The 18,299-nt window shown below is 38.2% G+C and overlaps 1 pseudogene across 1 annotated transcript in view; it reads right to left on the reverse strand.

Annotated features, from left to right (window-relative positions):
• The window catches only part of LOC308609283 (transmembrane 9 superfamily member 2-like), a 92,139-nt pseudogene that overhangs the window by 21,145 nt on the left and 52,695 nt on the right, over positions 1-18,299 (reverse strand). Inside the window, exon 13 of the transcript in view lies at positions 3,892-4,063. The product of the transcript in view is annotated as a transmembrane 9 superfamily member 2-like (transcript). The remainder of the gene's footprint in view (positions 1-3,891; positions 4,064-18,299) is intronic.

Here is an 18,299-nt window from a genome sequence, read left to right on the forward strand (position 1 = left end):
GGCTGGAGGGTGGGGAGAGGATGTGGGCAAAATGGGTGAAGCGGGTCAAAAGGTACAAACTTCCAGTTATAAATAAGTCGTGGGGATGTAATGTACAGCATAGTGACTATAATTAATAATACTGTACTGCATGTTTGAAAGTTGCTAAAAGAATAAATCTTAAAAGTTCTCATCTACTCCAAAAACTTTGTAACTGTGTATGATGACAGATGTTAACTAGACTTATTGTGGTGATCATTTTGCAATATATACAAATATCAAATCATTATGTTGTACACCAGAAACTAATACAATGTTGTATGTCAATTATACTTCAATCTAAACATTTTTTTAATTTAAAATAAAATAAAATAGATAGGGAAACATTATACCATAATGGTATCTCCTCTCTTTCATGCTCAATGTAATTCAAGAAGAACCATGTGCTTAGCACTATAAAAGATATAAAATAGGCATACGATGTGGTCTCTGTTCTCAAGGAGATTCCAAGTTAGGTGGGGAGACATGCTAAAAACGTCAGGAGGAGGGCTTCCCTGGTGGCGCAGTGGTTAAGAATCTGCCTGCCAATGCAGGGGACACGGGTTCAAGGCCTGGTCCAGGAAGATCCCACATGCCGCAGATCTACTAAGCCCATGCACCACAAATACCGAGCCTGCACTCTACAGCCCACGAGCCACAACTCATGAAGCCCATGCACCTAGAGCCTGTGCTCTGCAACAAGAGAAGCCACCGCAATGAGAAGCCCACGTGCCACAACGAAGAGTAGCCCCCACTCGCTGCAAATAGGGAAAGCCCGTGCGCAGCAACAAAGACCCAATGCAGCCAAAAATAAATAAATAAAATAAAGAAATTTTTAAAATATATATTTAAAAAAAAAGTCAGGAGGAGACACGCCTAAACTCAGTAAATGGTTCAGTTTAAGAGGTTTAGAAAATACGCTGAGCAGGCAGAACAGGAGCCCAAACACCAAGGTAAGTTTAGACCTTGATAGAGAAGTATGGGACTATTAAAGCTTTCAAAGAAGAAGAGTGATATTATCACATTAGTTCCCTATTTAAACCCCCTCAACGTCCCATCATTCCTACAAATAAAATCTAAATTCCCTAGTACAGTAGAGTTTTTAAGACCCTGGTAAGATCTGCTAGTTCCTTATGTCTCTAATCACTATTGCCACCCAGTGCCACCTTCCTTCTCTTGCCATCTTGAACTTCTCTGTGTTCTTTGAAGATGTCATACTCCTTCTCACTTTAGGACTTTTGAACATGCTGTCACCTCTGTTTGAAACACTTGATTATCCACCTCTTCTTCAATATCATTTCTTTCACAAAGCTCATCAAACCCATAATTCCTTCTTTGTTCCCCATCCATTAAAATATAAGATCCACAAAAGCAGGGGACTTTACCTGTCTTCTTCACCACTATGTCCCCAGCACCTAGCTCAGGGTCTCACGCAGTGTAAGACAGAATAAGAAGCTTCTGAAGAAGAATAAATAGGGGAGTTGTAATTAATTAACTATAAAGCATGGAAGGTCTATGTTAAGAATTCCTGCAAAATAAGCCAAGGAGATGAGAGATTAGAGATGATGGTCAAAGGAAGAGAGAAATTAAGATGAGTCCGTTGGGGGGAAAGGAAGTGCTACACTGACTTTCTGGGGCATGTCGAGTTGGCAGTACCAATGCGACATGCAAATGTTCAGAATATAATTGGAGAGAGGTTATGACTAGAGATACAGATTTGGGAGCTGTCAGCACTGAGGACATAAGTGAAGCCCTGGGACTAAATAAGCTCTAAAAGGGAGAGTGTAGAAAGAAAGGGCTGAAATGCTGAAAGCTGAACCCTTGATAAAGGCTAGAGTTAGGTGACAGGAAGAGGGAGGAAAACAAAAGAATTCACAGCGTGGTACAAGAAGAAGAATGCCAATCATGCTGGGAGAATTTCACAGAACAGGTGTTGAATAGTGTTTAGCTAAGAAGCCAAGGAGGATGAAGACCAGGGAAAGGCCTTAGATTTGGCAAGAGACCACTTAGAGCCTTAGAGAGTCACATATTAGTGACAGAAGCGATTCAAGTGGTGGAGCCAACCAAAGGGCACAGATTTTTGTCAGCAATGTGACCATTTGGGATGACATCTAACTTCTGAAAGAAGTTGTTGTAATATAAGACTCCCAGAAAAAGGCAGCCTGAGTCAAAGTGTTAGGTAATGAAGAAAAGAAAACATAATCCATCTAACTGCACATTACACAAATAGAAAAGCCAGTAACCCACAGGAGGAGAAACCCAAAACAGAACACACAAGGGGCAGAGACGACATGTACGCACAGCGATATGGATGAAATTCGCAAACAATCTTGAGAAAAAGAAATCAGACCCCAGTGAAGCCAGACGTAAAATAGTAGATCTCGTATGATTCCATTTACCTACAAATCAAAACCAGGCCAAATTAACCGATGCTGTTAAAAGTCAGGATAGTGTTTGCCTTTTGGGGAAGGTGAGTGGAAAGAGGCCCAACAGTGGCTTTGGGTGTGCAGATCACGTACTGTTAATTAACATGGGTGTCAGTTACAGATTGTGCTCACTGCTCTACACTTATGATGTGTGCACTTTTCTGCAGGCATATTTCAGTAAAAAGCTTAAAAACCTCAAAAACAAACATGAGGAGGCTGGTAGACTAGAATGATGAGACACTCTCAGGCCTTCGGTTTTAAATAGAACTTTTTTAGTTCTCCAACCAGGGATCAAACCCGGGCCCCCTGCAGTGGAAGTGGAAGAGCAGAGTTCCAACGACTGGACCGCCAGGGAGGTCCCTAAATAGAACTTCTGGTGGCTGAGAGATGAGAGAAGGCCTGCCCAGTCTTCTCTTTACTGAGGAGTTGAGAGCAGCAGTATACGAAAAGCACAGAAAGGAGCCACCAACCAAGATGCCCAGTTTCTCAGATAATGTTTACATATGTCTTAAGGCTTTGATTTCTGACAAACTTCCACTGTTAATTTTTGCATATTTGTTGAGGCTGAGAGTTAAAATCGGAGAAAAATATTTGAAATGTTCCAAACTGATCTACACAAGTGATATGACTTGAGCTAAAACCAGAACTTAAAAGTGAGGCAGGGCTTCCCTGGTGGCGCAGTGGCTGAGAGTCCACCTGCCGATGCAGGGGACACGGGTTCGTGCCCCGGCCCGGGAAGATCCCACATGCCACGGAGCGGCTGGGCCCGTGAGCCATGGCCGCTGAGCCTGCGCGTCCGGAGCCTGTGCTCCGCAACAGGAGAGGCCACAACAGTGAGAGACCCGCGTAACACACACACACACACACACACACACACACAAAGTGAGGCAGGTAGCGGTGGACCGCTGCTTCCCTTGGGTTAGAAAGGGAGTAAAGCTCTCCATCTTCATTATTTCTCCAACTGGATCATCTTAGAAACCATGCCATTTTTTCACCTGCTTCAAGCATTAATTTAAACAAAAGTTTCCATCGCAGCGGAACCCAAATAACAATCCCAAATGAGTAATCCTGAGAAGTATACATCTTGTTCCTCACCTATAATTGCTTATATTGACTTAATCTAATTTTACTCATTTAAAAGTTATTCAAGTCGGTTAATTTTTTATGCTTGGGAGCTATTCAAAGGTGATTACACATAACCCTTACTGTGCTTTGGAACACATCCCTACTGTTTAAAAACATTCACAAGAGACAGTCTTACAGCTAAGTACATAAGGTCCCTCCAGCTCCCTGGGCTTTGCAATCTTTTATCTCCAAAGCATAAAAATGAACATGATGACTTTGTTCCCTCTTCCTTCCATTAATTGTTAATTGATGCTTATTATATTATGGATATTGCCAAGTCTTTTTAGAGAATCTGAAATACACAAAGTAATTCTGTGCTCACCTGTGAAAAGGAAGAAAATCAAGACCATGAGCATCGTGTACCCAAAGTACAAAATGGTGTTTGCAATGCCCGTGATTTGAAGTTTGGTAAAGAAGTAATAAACTGCATACAAAAAAAGGTAAACAGCTGTAAAGCTGCTGGTAAAAAGGGCTCTCCACCACCAATGATAATCCTGCAAAAAGAGGTAGAAAAATCAAGTTTTTAGATGAAATCCTAACTGTCCATGGGTTAGCAATTATTGTAATAACAAGAAACATAAAATAGGCTCTGTAGGATTATGGATTAAAAGAAATAAAGGGGGAAGTTTTATAAGAAATTTAATATAATATGTACTGTCTGACTAATGTACATCCTGCTTGGGGCGCCCTAACAATGATAAACCCTTGGTTTCCAGGGGGATGATGTGTGCCCTCGGGGATTGTACTTCTAATGTGTGCATCCTTTCTCTGCAGATGCTGCCTCAGCCCTGGAAGGCTTTCAGGTCAGCTTCAGTTTACTGGCCAGAGTTGTGCTGTGCCTGAATTGATGCCTCAGGCCAGGTAAAAAAGGTTAATATAGAAATTTAAGATAGACCTTTTTTTACCCTTTCAGTTTTACGGGGATTTTTATTGAGATATAACTGACATACAGCACTATCTAAGTTTAAGTTATACAGCATAATGATTTGACTTACATACATCATGAAATTATTTTCACAGTAAATTTAGTGAGCACCCATCATCTCATACAGATATAAAATTAAAGAAACAGAAAAAAATGTTTTCTTTGTGATGAGAATTTAGTATTTACTGTCTTAACAACTTTCATATATAACATACAGCAGTGTTAATTGTATTTATCATGTTGTACATTATATCCCTAGTACTTATTTATCTTATAACTGCAAGTTTGTACCTTTTGACCACCTTCATCCAATTCTCCCTCCCCCCAACCCCTGCCTCTGGTCAACACAAACCTGATCTCTTTTTCTATAAGTCTGTTTGTTTCTCTAAGACAGATCTTTATGGTTAATAGGATTTGTTTTAACTGGCTAAATTCAGGACCCATGGAGGCATGACTGAGGTCAATAATCAGGTTAGTCTCATCCTGCCCCAATGGGCCCTTCCTGATAGTAATTTTACCATAAAGGCACTGTGGTCAAGGGCCAAGGGGATAAAGTGTGCAGAAAAGAGTTAACATGGCAGGTCTGAGGTTGCTATCTTTAGAAGGGTCTGCTTACAAGGTTGACTCTTGGCTTATATCTGGGAATTTGGCATTTAATCATTCCCTGACTGATGAGACTGGTTTACTCTACCTAGACTGTACAAACAATGTGATTTATGGTGAACACTTGCTTTCCTTTTGGGAGCCTGGAATTTTGGGAGTTGCTGGGCAGAGGGTGCCTATGTGACTAGCTCCCAATAAAAACCTTGGATGCTGAGTCTCTAATGGGCTTCCCTGGGCAGACACGTTGCACATATATTCCTGAATTTTTTTACTGCTGGAGAAAGGAGCATGCTTGGTGTGTCCCCTCATGAGAGACAGAAAGCATATGAAGACTGAACATGGATTTTTTTCCAGGTTCCACCTGTGTTTTTTCCCTTGCTGATCCTGTTGTGTATCCTTTTGCTGTAACAAACCCTAGCCAAGAAGACATCTATACCCTGAGTCCCGTGAGCCCTTCTAGTGAGTCACCAAACATGTGGGTGGTCTTGGGGGCCCCCAAAACATTTTCTAAGGAATAAAAATATACACATTATATGCCTATTAATGTATGTTTCATTAATGACTGTTGCAGATTTTCTATGACAAAATGTACCACAGAATGAATGAGTAGCTAAGTATAATATATACATAATTATATATTTTTTACCTTTATTCTTATAGCGCAAGAAAAAAATGCTCTAAGACATCATGTATATAATAATCATTCCCTAAACTCTCTTGTCACCTTTAGAGAGTCACATTAAACTACCAAAATAAGAGGGATTTAGGGGATTTAAGAAAACATGTTCAGGGACTTCCCTGGTGCCCAATGAAGAGCCACAAAACGTAGCATCCTAACACAACTGTTTCTTCTCAGAGATCTACAGGTTGGCTGAGGGGCTCTACTTCACGCTGTAGCTTAGGACCAGAGGGCTGGCTGGGACCTTTTCTAATGGTGATGACAGTTTTAAAAAGTGAGGTTGGGGGGCTTCCTTGGTGGCGCAGTCGTTGAGAGTCCGCCTACCGACGCAGGGGACGCGGGTTCATGCCCCGGTCTGGGAAGATCCCACATGCCGCGGAGTGGCTGGGCCCATGAGCCATGGCCGCTGAGCCTGCGCGTCCGGAGCCTGTGCTCCACAACGGGAGAGGCCACAACAGTGAGAGGCCTGCATACCACAAAAAAAAACTAAAAAATACAAAAAAAATGCTATGTAATATTTCACAGCCTAACTAAGCGTAATGAGATCACTATTTTAAGTCTAGGAAATAAAGCGTCATATATCTAAAGATGAATAATTTCAAATGAGCTGATAAGGTTTTTATTATTACTTTTTCATTTGAAATGTTTTATGGACTGGCTTAACTCTGTTTAAATTTTATTTTTCACTGTTGTGTTTATGGTTTATTTTGTATAACTTTTTATAATAAAATAATTTAAATTTTCCAAAAAAATAAAACAGAGTTTTAAATTAGTCATTCAAAATCAGCAGGTCAACCCCTAAGTCTACTGGATAAACCCCCAGGCAAGCCCAGCTACTGTGCTTGTATGTGTGCCAGACAAGTTTGATCACAGCTACAAGCTGAATATGGCTGTGGGTGGGTATGGATGTGAGTGTTTCTGAAAGCCTAAAAGATGAAGTTGAAAAGGTGGGCAGAGGCTAGATTGTGGAAGGCTTTGAAAGTCAGGTTAAGGACTGTAGGCTTTATCCTGTCAGCATCAGGAAGCAACTGAAGGGTTTTTACACTCAAAGCTGTGAGGTACACAGTGCAGTTTTCCAGGAAGGTGAACCTACAGAATTTCGAAGGACAAATCTAAGGGAGGAGATACTAGAGGCAAGGAGACTAAAGTGTTAAGAATCTGTACAATGTGGTGATGGTTAAAATGTAAAGGATGGATATAAAAGACCTGAAGGATACAAAAGACGTGAAGAATTAAAAGACTTTAGGATAAAGATGTCAGATTGAACTCACACATTTAGCTCTGCTCCCTCCTCAAAACCCTGATAAAATTATAGCAAAGGAATTTTTAAAAGGCATAAATACAAAAGGATGGGGGATACAGGGGAGAAGACATTAACAGCAAATTTTGGAAACCAGATAGCAGACAGACAAATAGTAACCAAGTTAGTAGAAAGTGGGAAACTGTATCCGAAGTCATCAGTAGGGAAAGCTGAGAGGCAACTCAATTTATACCACAAGGGACTTCCCTCATGGCCCAGTGGTTAAGAGTCTACCTCCCAATGCTGAGGACGCGGGTTCGATCCCTAGTCAGGGAACTAAGATCCCACATGCTGTGGGGCAACTAAGCCCGTGTGCCTCAACGAAAAATCCCACGTGCTGCAATGAAGACCCAACACAGCCAAAAATAAATAAATAAATAAATATTTTAAAAAATATATTTTATACCACAGAGCTCCAAAAAGGTTCAGGAATTTGTAGTGCCAGGTACCTCTACAAGTAGGGGTGAACGACTGGCTAACACCAGGAGGATTGGTTGAAAGTCAGCCTGAGATGCTGATAGACCTGCAGAGCCAAACAACTCCCCTTGAAGACCTCCACATTAGACGGGAGGGCTACTCCCTTAGAGAAGATCCCTGAAGCTCAGAAGAAAACTTTACCAAGAAAATATATGATCTTCAGAGAAATTAAAGAAGATTTTGCCGCCATGAGACAAGAAGAGGAAATTTTAAAGGACTTTTGAGAAAATAGAAGAGGTCTTAGGAATTAAAAATATGACAATAGGTGCTTATATATGGAATCTAAAAAAGATACAAATGAACTTATTTACAAAACAGAAAGAGACTCACAGACATAGAAAACAAACTTATGGTTACCAAAGGGGAAAGGGGGTGGGAATAAATCAGGAGTTTGGGATTAACATATACACACTGCTATATATAAAATAGATAACCAACAAGGACCTACTGTATAACACAGGGAACTATACTCAATATTTTGTAATAACCTATATGGAAAAGAATCTGAAAAAGAATATATATATATATATATATATATATATATATACGTATATGTATAACTGAATCACTGTGCTGTACACCTGAAATTAACACAACATTGTAAATCAACTATACTTCAATTTTTAAAAAATGACAAGAGGATTTTAAACCTTAATAACAGGGTTGGAAGATAAAGCTGATGAAATGTCTTAGAAAGCAGTGTTTAAAAAAAGAAAGAAAGAAATGAAGAACAGGAAAAAAAGGAAAATTAATGATCAACCCAGGTATATGAAAAACAGAAGTTATGTGGATAGACAGAGTTCTTTCTGAATGTATTTTAGGGATATTAAGTAATCTGCTGAAGATTGAATAGCTGATAAGAGGTAGAGCTGGGATTCTTAATCAGATGTGTGTGACTTTTTAAGAGCAAGCTTTCGCCATTCCACTGTGCTATAATAAAGTCTCTATGGTAGGAACCAACTTGACCAGTCACGTCTATCTTCTCCTCCCCCAAACATTTTGTCAAAGATCAGAGCCAGGGAATGTGGTGACAGCCACTTCATGCTGAACCAGGTTAGGCTTTGAGGTCTACTGTTTAGAGAATCTCTGGTTTTGTTCTTCAGTTGTAAATTCTCTCAAGGTCCATTCTAATTTTAGGATTTTAAGGCTGCCTTCATATTTACGATCTATTTTCAATTTCTTACTTAGGATCACTGCTTTGGATGCTTCCCCCTCTCTCATTATAAGTGATTTGGTCCTTTCTAAACCAACTTCAGTCATTTGTTCTTTCATTTTACTACTTCTACTCCACCTTTCCCCCTTGTGTTCATGGTCTCTTCTATCAACACTTTTTTCAGTAAACATATCTATTCATACTTTGCTCCTGTTGGAGATGTAGTTTCCAGTCCTTTCAAACAACAACAAAAGCTCCACCTTATGTCTCATCAGTTTCTGGCATCTCAGTAAGGGAGTCTAGTTTCCCATGACTTAACCATACTTCTTAAAATGTTTTTTAATACCTTTCTGCTGTAATGAATTTGTTTAGCCACGATATTCCTCTGCCACATTTCCTAGCTTTGGAGAGATTCATTTCAGCTCTTATCTTTCTGTGGCCAGAAAAATTACTTCTCACTTGACAAATCATAAACTCCCTTCTTATACATAAACTCAATTAACCCATCTCAACAATTTCCCTTTTGAAAGTACACTCTAGAATGTTGATATGTGTTTAACGATTCTGTAACTGCCCTTCAATTTCATGTTTTTATACTCTAAGTATGAATTCCTTTGTCAAACTCTAATTATTTCTAGACCTTTTCATGGAATCTTAAACAGCAAAACTAAAATTAAACTTAAAAGGTAACCTGGATCCACCTCCTACTCAAAACATTTATTCACACATTCATTAAACATTTATTGAGTACCTATGTGCTCGGCCCTAGTGTTCCAAGATAAATAAAACAAAAATCCTTGCTCTGAAAAAGCTCAGTCTAGTGGGAGACAGAGATAAACAAATAAATTACAACATAGGAAATGCTATAGCAGATGATAGACATAGAACAGTAGGAACACAAAAGAAAAGAGTGACCAAAAATGCTTTGTAGCTCACAAAACAATTTCACAACCCATTAGTTCATTTACTTCTCTAAATGACTCTGTGACACAAGCATCACAAGTAAGCAAATGGACAAAGGTTATAGGACTTAACCAAAGTCACTCACCTAATACTGAGTGCTGGAATTCAAACTTTCTTCTTCTAATTTTAAAATTTGAGTACATGCCAATCAACCTCTGCTGACTCTTTCCCTTTTCTACCTACCGCTTTAGGGATTACATGCAGGAAAAGGACATCATTTAATAATTTTAGGGACCTCCCTGGTGGCACAGTGGCTAAGAATCCGCCTGCCAGTGCAGAGGACATGTGTTCGAACCTTGCTCCAGGAAGATCCCACATGCCACAGAGCAACTAAGCCCATGCGCCACAACTACTGAGCCTGTGCTCTAGAGCACATGAGCCACAACTACTGAGTCTGAATGCCACAACTACTGAAGCCTGCACGCCTAGAGCCCGTGCTCTGCAACAAGGGAAGTCACCACAATGAGAAGCCCGTGCACCGCAACAAAGAGTAGTCCCCACTCGCCACAACTAGAGAGAAAGCCCACGTGCAGCAACAAACACCAAATGCAGCCAAAAATAAGTAAATTTATTGTAAAAAATAAATAAATAATTTTACTTTCTTCAATTTCTCTTAGGAAATGTATGTTCATTAGTTTAACCACTTCTCCAATTAAATTCAAATCCATTTTTTTACATCTTTATTGGAGTATAATTGCTTTACAATGGTGTGCTAGTTTCTGCTTTATAACAAAGTGAATCAGTTATACATATACATATGTCCCCATATCTCTTCCCTCTTGCATCTCCCTCCCTCCCACCCTCCCTATCCCACCCCTCTAGGTGGTCACAAAGCACTGAGCTGATCTCCCTGTGCTATGCGGCTGCTTCCCACTAGCTATCTCTTTTACATTTGGTAGTGTATATATGTCCATGCCACTCTCTTACTTTGTCCCAGCTTCACCTTCCCCCTCCCCATGTCCTCAAGTCCATTCTCTAGTAGGTCTGCATCTTTACTCCCGTCTTGCCCCTAGGTTCTACTGACCATTTCTTTTTCTTTTTTTTAGATTCCATATATATGTGTTAGCATACAGTATTTGTTTTTCTCTTTCTGACTCACTTCACTCTGTATGACAGTCTCTAGGTCCATCCACCTCACTACAAATAACTCAGTTTCATTCCTTTTCATAGGTGAGTAATATTCCATTGTATATATGTGCCACATCTTCTTTATCCATTCATTTGTGGATGGACACTTAGGTTGCTTCCATGTCCTGGCTATTGTAAGTAGAGCTGCAATGAACATTTTGGTACATGACTCTTTTTGAATTATGGTTTTCTCAGGGTATATGCCCAATAGTGGGATTGCTGGGTCATATGGTAGTTCTATTTGTAGTTTTTTAAGGAACCTCCATACTGTTCTCCATAGTGGCTGTATCAGTTTACATTCCCACCAACAGTGCAAGAGGGTTCCCTTTTCTCCACACCCTCTCCAGCATTTATTGTTTGTAGATTTTTTGTTGATGGCCATTCTGACTGGTGTGAGATGATATCTCATTGTAGTTTTGATTTGCATTTCTCTGATGATTAATGATGTTGAGCATTCTTCCATGTGTTTGTTGGCAATCTGTATATCTTCTTTGGAGAAATGTCTATTTAGGTCTTCTGCCTATTTTTGGATTGGGTTCAGGAACAAGACAAGGTTGCCCACTCTCTCCACTATTAGTCAACATAGTTTTGGAAGTTTCAGCCACAGCAATCAGAGAAGAAAAAGAAATAAAAGGAATCCAAATTGGAAAAGAATAAGTAAAGCTGTCACTGTCTGCAGATGACATGATACTATACATAGAAAATCCTAATGATGCTACCAGAAAACTACTAGAGCTAATCAGTGAATTTGGTAAAGTAGCAGGATACAAAATTAATGCACAGAAATCTATTCCATTCCTATACACTAATGATGAAAAATCTGAAAGTGAAATTAAGAAAACACTCCCATTTACCACTGCAACAAAAAGAATAAAATATCTAGGAATAAACCTACCTAAGGAGACAAAAGACCTGTATGCAGAAAATTATAAGACACTGATGAAAGAAATTAAAGATGATACAAATAGATGGAGAGATATACCATGTTCTTGGATTGGAAGAATCAACATTGTGAAAATGACTCTACTACCCAAAGCAATCTACAGAGTCAATGCAATCCCTATCAAACTACCAATGGCATTTTTCACAGAACTAGAACAAAAAATTGCACAATTTGTATAGAAACACAAAAGACCCCGAATAGCCAAAGCAATCTTGAGAAAGAAAAACGGAGCTGGAGGAATCAGGCTCCCTGACTTCAGACTATACTACAAAGCTACAGTAATCAAGATAGTTTGGTACTGGCACAAAAACAGAAATATAGAGCAATGGAACAGGATAGAAAGCCCAGAGATAAACCCACGCACATATGGTCACCTTATCTTTGATAAAGAAGGCAGGAATATACAGTGGAGAAAAGACAGCCTCTTCAATAAGTGATGCTGGGAAAACTGGACAGCTACATGCAAAAGAATGAAATTAGAACACTCCTTAACACTATACACAAAAATAAACTCAAAATGGATTAAAGACCTAAATGTAAGGGGAGACACCATCAAACTCTTCGAGGAAAACATAGACAGAACACTCTATGACATAAATCACAGCAAGATCCTTTTTGACCCACCTCCTAGAGAAATGGAAATAAAAACAAAAATAAACAAATGGGACCTAATGAAACTTAAAAGCTTTTGCACAGCAAAGGAAACCATAAACAAGATGAAAAGACAACCCTCAGAATGGGAGAAAATATTTGCAAATGAAGCAACTGGCAAAGGATTAATCTTCAAAACATACAAGCAACTCATGCAGCTCAATATCAAATCCGTTTTTACATTGTCCATGTATATACCACAAGGCACTGAAATTCTCTGGTAACCTACCACATTTTAAGAAATAAGAATCCCAGTACCTTATGATTCTCTCTCTCATGTACCTAAGAGAGCCCCTAAACCTCTTGAGGGAAACACGTTCTTTGTATCATGCCTGGTTTATTGCTTTTAAACTGCATTCGGTTCTACTAACAGAACTAGGAAAGTGAATCTGTCTTGCATTTTAAATTATTCATGATTCAGTCATTTACTGAGCACTTACTCTCTATAAGGCACTCATACTTCATATAAGGCACTGGGCTACACACTGTGAAAGATACAGAAATGAGTAAGACATAGTACTAACCCTCATGAGTCTTGGAATATAAAATGAGAGATAAGACATATCACAAATAACTCCAATCTAAGGAATACTATTGTAAGTGTTGTAATAATGGTAATAGACATTGTACAATTTCAAAACATGAAAGTGGTAGTATTTGAGATAGAAATTAAAGAATGAACAGAAATTTGTCATTAGAAAATTGGTACGAAGGAATTACAAATTGATGGAATAGCTTGAGCAAAGGCATGATAATAGAAGAAAACAGTAGCTAATAACCACAGCTACCATTTATTAAGCACTTATTATGTGCTACGCACTGTTCCAAATGCTTGAATACATTATCCCATTTAATCTTCATAACAACCATATGAAGTAGATAATACTATTATTTCCATACTGCAGATGAAGAAGCCTAAGATTAGAAAGGTAATAATATTAGTAAATAATATTAGTAAATATTATTTAAAACTCCTTTTTTGGCTATCAAATTTAAAAGACAGCTGCATAATGCAGTAATTATAAATCTGTGTTGATGAGCATACAAAGCATTAAGATATAATTTGTATGACAATAACAGCACAAAGGAGGGAGGAGGGAAAGGAGCTATATATGAGCATATAATATTTTTAATAATATTGAAATTAAGTTGGTACTAATCTGAACTAGATTGCTATAAATTGAGACATTAATTGTAACCCATAACGTAACCACTAAAAACAAACTCAAAATAATAGTAAAAGAAAGGACAAGGGAATAAAAATAGCACACTAAAAATATCTATTTAACACAATAGAGGGCAGTAATGAAGGGACAAAAAAGACCTAAAATTTATAGAAAGAAAATAGCAGTATATCAGATGTAAATCCTACCTTATCAATAATTTCATTAAATGTACATGGATGAAATATTCCAATTAAAAGGCACAGATTGGCAAAAGGGACCCCCCAAAAAATGATCCAAATAAATATATGATGTCTACAAGAGACACAATTTTGATTCAGAGACACAAACAGATTGAAAGTAAAAGGATTTTACATACAGTTGACACTTGAACAAAATGGGTTTGAACTGCACGGGTCCACTCATACATGGATTTTTTTCCAATAAATACATACTACAGTGCTACACAATCTGCTATTGGTTGAATCCGTGGATGCAGAATCGTGGATAGAGAGGGCTGACTCTAAAGTTATACACAGATTTTTGACTGTGCAGGCGGTCAGGGCCCCTAGCCCCCATGTTGTTCTAGGGTCAACTGTATACAGATATATCATGCAAACAGTAACCAAAAGAGAGCTAGAGTGGCTATACTTCTAACAGACAAAATAGACTTTAAGACAAAAAGCATTATGAGAGGTAAAGAAGGACTTTTATAACAATAAAAGTATCAATCTACCAAGAATATATAACAGTTGTAAACATATATGTACCTAACAGCAGAGCCCCAAAAATATATGAAGCAAAAACTGACAGAACTGAAGGAAGAAACAGACAATTCAACAATGATAGCTGGAGACTTGAATAAACACTTTCAATAATGGATAGAACAACTAGACAGAAGATCAACAAGAAAAATGAAAGACTTTAACAACACTGTAAACGTCCTAGACATAACAGACATCTATAGAACACTCCACCCATTGACAGCAGAATACACATTCTTCTCAAGTGTACATGGAATGTTCTCCAGGATAGACCATATGTTAGTCCATAACACAAGTCTCAATAAATTTAACAGATCTGAAATCACCCAAAGTATAATGTAATTGAAAGGAATTAAAGAAGACCAAATAAATGGAAAGACATCCTATATTCATGAATTGGAAGACTTAATATTGTTAAGATGGCAATATCCCCCAAATTGATCTACAGATTCCATGCAATCTTGTCAAAATCCCAGTTAGCTTTTTGAAGAAATTGAAAAGCCCTTCCTAAAACTCATATGGAAATGCAAAGTTCCAGAAGAGCCAAAATAATCTTGAAAAAGAATAAAGCTGGAGGACTCCCACTTCCTAATTTCAAAATTTATTAAAAGCTACAGACTAAAATCAAGACTATGGGTGGGATTCCCTGGTGGTCCAGTGGTTAAGAATCCACCTTCCAATGCAGGGGACGCGGGTTCGATCACTGGTTAGGGGACTAAGATCCCGCAGGATCTATGCCCATGCACCGCAACTACTGAGCCCGTGTGCCACAATGAGAGAGCCCACGTGCCACAACTACAGAGCCCATGCACTCTGGAGCCCACGTGCCACAACTAGAGAGAAGCCCATACACCACAATGAAGAGCCTGCACACCACAACAAAAGACCCCGCATGCCACAACTAAGACCCAACACAGCCAAAAATAAATAAATAGATTAGAGATAATCTCAGAGATTACAAGTACACAAAAAGGAGCAACAAACTTATAAAAAAAGAAAAAAAGACTACGGATACTGGTCTAAGGATAGACATATAGACTAATGGAATAGGAGTGAATGTTCAGAAATAAACCCACAGATTTATGGACACTTCATTTTCAATAAGGGAATCAAGACAAATCAATTGGAGCAGAAGAGTCTTTTCAACAAATAATGTCAGGACAACTGGATAATCATGTACAAAAGAATGAAGTTATATCCCTACCTCAAACATATATAAAAATTAACTCAAAATGGATCAAAGACCTATATTTAAGATGTAAAACTAGAAGACTTTTATAAGAAAACATAAGCATAATTTTTTTTTCTTTTTTTGCAGTACACGGGCCTCTCACTGTTGTGGCCTCTCCCGTTGCAGAGCACAGGCTCCGGATGCGCAGGCTCAGTGGCCATGGTTCACAGGCCCAGCTGCTCCGCAGCATGTGGGATCTTCCCGGACCAGGGCATGAACCCGTGTCCCCTGCATCGGCAGGCAGACTCTCAACCACTGAGCCACCAGGGAAGCCCAAGCATAAATTTTAATGACTTTGGATTAGGCTTCTAAAATATGACACCTAAAGCACAAGCAACCAAAGAAAAAGTAAATAAAGTGAATGTCATCAAAATTTTAGTTTTGCACTTCAAAGAACACTATCAAGAAATTGAGAAGACAATTCACAGAATGGAAGAAAATATTTACAAATCATATACCTGATAAGCAACTAGTAACCAAAATATATACAGAACTCTTACAATTCAACAATAAAAAGAAAAATAATCCAATTTAAAAATGGGCAAAGGATTTGAATAGACATATTTCTAAAGAAGATATGCAAATGACCAATAGGCACATGAAAAGATGCTCAATATCATTAGTCATCAAAAAATGTAAATCAAAACTACAATGAAAGATCACTTCATAATAATTAGGATGGCTATAAGCAAAAACAGTAACAAGTGTTGATGAGGGTGTAGAGAAATTGGAACCCTCATACTTTGCTGGTGGGAATGTAAAATGGTACAATAACTTTTGAAAATAGGCTGGCGGTCTCTCAAAATAGTAAGCATAGTGACCATATGACCCAGTAATTCTACTCCCAGGTATATACCCAGTATCTACCCAGTAGAATTGGAAGCATATTTTCACTCAAAACATCACATACAAATGTTAATAGCAACACTATGTATATTATCCAAAAGGTGAAAACAGCCCAAATGACCATCAACTTATGAATGGGTAAACAAAAAGTGGTATATTGATACAATGGAATACTGTTCAATCATAAAAGGAATGAAGTAGTGATACATGCTATAACATGGATGAACTCTGAAAACATTATGCTAAGTGAAAGAAGGCAGACACAAGAGGCCACACTTTTTATGATTCCATTTATATGAAATGTCCAGAAGAGGCAAGTCCATAGAGACAGAAATTAGATTAGTAGATTAGCAGCTGAAAAATTCCAGTGGCATTTTTCACAGAGATAGAAAGAGCAACCGTAAAATTTGTATGGGACTACAAAAGACCCCGAATAGCCAAAGCAATCCTGAGAGAGAAGAATAAAACTGGAGGCATCACATTTCCTGATTTCAGACTATACTACAAAGCTATGGTAATCAAAATAGTATGGTACTGATATAAAAATAGACACACAGACTAATAGAACAGGATCAAGAGCCCAGAAATAAATCCCTGCATATACTGTCAACTAGTATTTGACAAGGGAGCCAAGAAATCGATAAGTGATGTTGAGAAACTGAATAACCACATTCAGAAGAATAAAATTGGATCCCTATCTTATACCACTCACAAAAATTAACTCAAAATGGATTAAAGGCTTAAAAATAAGACCTGAAACCATAAACTCCTAGAAGAAAACATAGGGTCAAAACTCCTTGACATTGGTCTTCACAGCAATTTTTTGGATATGACACCAAAAGCACAAGCAACAAAAGCAAAACTTAAGAAGCAGAACTACATCTAACTAAAAACTTTCTGCACAGCAAAAGAAACAATCAATAAAATGGAAAGACAACTTACAGAATGTGAGAAAATATTTGCAAATCATATATGTGATAAGGAGTTAACATCCAAGTATATAAAGAACTCACACAACTCAATAGCAAAAGAACAATCTGGTTGACAAATGGGCAGAGGAACTGAATACACACTTTTCCAAAGAAGACATACAGATGGCCAACAGACACATGAAAAGACGCTCAACATCACTAATCATCAGGGAAATGCAAATCAAAACCACAGTGAGATATCACCTCACACCTGTCAGAATGGCTATCACCAAAAAGATAAGAAGTGTTGGCGAGGATGTGGAGAAAAAGGAACACTCGTGCACTCTTGGTGGGAATCTAAATTGGTACAGGCACTAAGGAAAACAGTATGGAGGTTTCCCAAAATTTTTAAAATAGAATTACCATAAGATCCAGCCATCCCACTTCTGGGTATATATATAAAGGAAATGAAAACAGGATCTCAAAGGGATAGCTGCACTCCCATGTTCATTGCAGCATTATTCACAACCTACTCAAGGCCTCATTAATTAGAAAGGGGCAGAATTGGGAAATGGACCCCTATGTGTATAGAGCATAGGGTGCATGTGTGTGTGTGTGTCTGACTCTAAAGCCTATGCCAGTAGCCTCTAATGCTACCTCTCCACTTCAAAATATGGTTATGAGTTGTTGTTATTGTTGTTTATAATGAAATTATTTTAAAATAGGTAATGCATGCATATGGTACACAATGTGAAAAGTAAAAAGAAACAGAGAAACAGTGAAAAATAAGTATAAAATAGTCTCCTTCTCACTCTTGTCCCCCAGCCACCCAGGAGACAACCACTGTTAACAGTTGCTTTTCAAATTAAAAAAATTTATTTTCACAGAAGTGGTTTGCCACTGCATCATTTCATAGCCCATGTAACCCTGAGCCATGTTATTATGGATTCCTACTCTAACTTTTAAATTTTTCTGTGTAAAACATTCTTCAAA

Source organism: Mesoplodon bidens (assembly GCF_964165515.1).
Source record: "Mesoplodon bidens genome assembly, chromosome: X".
Lineage (NCBI taxonomy): Eukaryota > Metazoa > Chordata > Mammalia > Artiodactyla > Ziphiidae > Mesoplodon > Mesoplodon bidens.